The sequence below is a fragment of the Anoplophora glabripennis genome, unplaced genomic scaffold, assembly GCF_000390285.2.
Source record: "Anoplophora glabripennis isolate ALB-LARVAE unplaced genomic scaffold, Agla_2.0 scaffold1177, whole genome shotgun sequence".
Lineage (NCBI taxonomy): Eukaryota > Metazoa > Arthropoda > Insecta > Coleoptera > Cerambycidae > Anoplophora > Anoplophora glabripennis.
Genome location: NW_019417326.1, coordinates 3,626 through 7,250, shown reverse-complemented (window position 1 = coordinate 7,250; position 3,625 = coordinate 3,626).

Here is a 3,625-nt window from a genome sequence, read left to right as displayed (position 1 = left end):
TCTTGTGGATTAAATAACTGATCATCTTAGGAACTGAATTAAAACGTAATTTTTTATACACATTCAAATACAACAGCTGTCAAATAACTCAAAATAATGATGGCTACTTTAAAACAAAACAATTTTTGTTTAATTTCCAATACCTATTATTGCTATGTTAACCACTTTTAGTTCCTGGCGACTACAGATTATTTTGGTTGTTTTTGCTGATTGTTCTAAAACGGCTACTCCAATAAAGAAATGTAACTTAACATCGTCTATTTAGAATTTGAAAGTTTGTCAAATTATGTTAAAAAGGCAACACCGGAAATAATTATTTGTAAATTTTTCTTAATTAAGTTATTTCCCACTTGGAAGTAACTAGTCTATCATTTCAAATAAAAAAGTTGGCCTATTTCAGGTTTTAAAAAAATGGCATAAGAGGTGTGAAATTAATACTCACAAAATAATAACCTCCCCAAATATTAACTTTTCCAGTTGAAAATATGAAAAGGCAACTGTATAATATGTTAATATCCTCAGTGCAAATATGTTTATGTATATATGGGTAAACACGCCTTAATTTCTATGGTTTACATTTACAGCTCGGGAACTGCGAAGAAGCGTGGGCCGTTAATATTACCGCGCACCTTATAAAATACAGTATGCAATTCTCAGTTTAGAGCATATAATTAAATTATTATTGTGCTATGAAGTTCGGCGTGAACGGTTAAGTTAGGTAATTTACTTGTTCCGTACCTCATTATGTGATATCTCTCTAGTTGTATGTCAATAATCTACACAAATCCTTATAAATTTTCCATTATATACGTTTCAGTAACTACATTAACGCCTTTATAGATCAGGCCGAGTATGTATCCCATTTTATCACAATAACAGCTATGTTATTTCAGGGTTAAACGTTAAGGTTAACATTAACTGTTAAGATATAACGTGCACGTTATTGAGGAATTGAGACCATTTTTAGCAAATACTCGTATTGCAATGTTGTTGTTTTTTGTATTATAATTATGCAAAATTATTATAAATAAGAGTCAGTATTAGACAAAAACACATATAACTGACAGATGTCTTTTAGGTTATGAAACATGAAACAAATGCAAACTCGTAAATAACGGATAAGTACAACATAAAATAGTTTGTAACACGTTATCTTAAATTATAACAGAGTTTCTTAAAGGCAAGGAATTTGGTGTTGCCATAGTTTAACGTAGGTGTTATTTGTCTAATGAAAATTAACGGCTTGTTAAATTTCCATTTACTTGCCGGTTTTATAAACGCACAAAGTTGTAAAATTTAAGTAACTTAGGGGTAGTATATACGTATACGTATATACTACCATATAGTATATACAGGGTGATTCACAACTTATCCAAAAAAATTTGGGAATAGATGCGGCATGAGGATTGGAGTCAATATTTTAAAAAAAAATTTTTGTAAAATCCTTATAGTTTCTGAGAAAAAAATTATTGAAGTTATAGCACATTAAACTACTACATAGCTGGACAACTGTAGTCTCTAGTGTCATTTGCAATACGTGTGGAGAGCCATGTGACTCCTAATACTGAAATCCGTCCTTGCGGTAGTTTTTACCTGTTATCTGTAATGTTTACAACAGTTTTTTAGTAGTTAGTGTCAAAAATGGTTTGCGTGTATAGCAACTCAGAGTTGATGGACATCGTTTTAATTTATGGTGAAGCAAGACAACATTTGTATTATGGTGAAGCATTTGTGTTATGGTGAAGCAAGACATCATTTGTGTTAGTTCGTAGAAAGTGAGTAAGACGGACCCAAATGTGTTTACACGTGAGTGGATAAAATTTTGAACAATTGCTGTTGCAGCATCGGGTATGTCAAATGATTTTATTATTTAAAAACACAAATTAATTTTATTAATAATTAATAAAGGCAAAAGCATTTGAATTTGCCGATATAAAATAGGTGCGATAAAATTCTATTTACATATTTCTTTCCTTGCGAAAGTTTTTGTCCGTTTTTATTACGCCGCGCGCCGCCATACTGGTCGCATTGTGCGAGGTCAGGTTTTACAGTGGACCAGTTTCCAGTGCCGTGCAGAAGTGTATTTTTATATCAATTTTGAACTGACCTTTTTGATTTTTTCTTTACAAAATTGTATTTGTAAGGGTCCCCTGTACATCCAGATTTTTTTTTTTTTGGATAAGTTCTGAGTCACCCTGTATACTATATGTATGTATACGTACGTATATATATATAAGTATTTACCCTAAAATTATTGTTAGGTTGTATCAAACGAAGAAGGATCTAACAAGGAAACTACCCCAACCAGAACTCTCCGATTTCCCATATTTTTATATATGTTGTAGATTCGGTTGTAGAACATAAAAATTAAATGACATATTTTTTTTATCGGCGGAAAAACATATTTAGGGGGTGAAATACATCCTCAAAGTTTGCTCCCCAAAACAGTTTTTTCTAAATATCTGGGGTTCTAATCAATATTTTGGAATGAAAAAAAAGGAAATTGCTTCTTATAAAAAAACAAATGTTATTTTTTATTTCAGAAAAACTATATTTTTCAAACATTTTTTATATATAAAAAAAATCATATTTGATTTTAGTGGGTGAACAATCATCTAGTGTGCTAAAAATGCCTGTACAATTAGAATTAACATTGCAAAATAAAAAGATTTTACTTTTTCTCTAATCATACGAATAATTTATTCTAGTAGCCGCAAACAGATTTAAACGGATGCAAACTACCCCTCATGTTCACCCCCAAAATATTTCTGACATCTCAATATTTTGAAATGAAATAAAATGGAAATTACTTTTAAAAAAATAAAATGTTTCATAAGTGATTTCGTGATTGGGGGTTGCAACCCTTATTTTTAATTTCAGGAAAACTAAGTATATTTTTAAACATTTTTTATATATAAAAAATTCATATTGATTCAAAATATTAAAAATATGATTTATGTAAACAAATTGACAAAAATAATTTCTCATTTTAGGGGGCGAACAACCCCCTAGTAATCCCCTAGTGTGCGAAAAATGTCTTAACTTTTTCTCTAATCATACGAATAATTTTTCTCTTGGTCTAAATCGGTTTTAAACAGATTGAAACTGCCCCTGATGTTCACCCCCAAAAACTGTATATCCGTAATATCTCGGGTTCTAATATTTTTTTTTGGAATGAAACAAAATAGAAATTACTTCTTTTAAAAAAATAAAATGTTTCACAAGTGATTTCGTGTTTGGGGGTTGCAACCCTTATTTTTTATTTCAGGAAAACTAAGTATATTTTCAAACATTTTTTATATATAAAAAATTCATATTGATTCAAAATATTAAAAATATGATTTATGTAAACAAATTGACAAAAATAATTTCTCATTTTAGGGGGCGAACAACCCCCTAGTAATCCCCTATTGTGCGAAAAATGTCTTAACTTTTCCTCTAATCATACGAATAATTTTTTCTCTTGGTATAAAACGGATTTAAACAGATGCAAATTACCCCTGATGTTCACCCCTAAAAACAGTATAAGTATCCGTGATATCTCGGGTTCTAATAAATATTTTGGAATGAAACGAAATGGAAATTACCGAACCCGTTTTTGAGGGATGAACACCAGGGGTAGTTT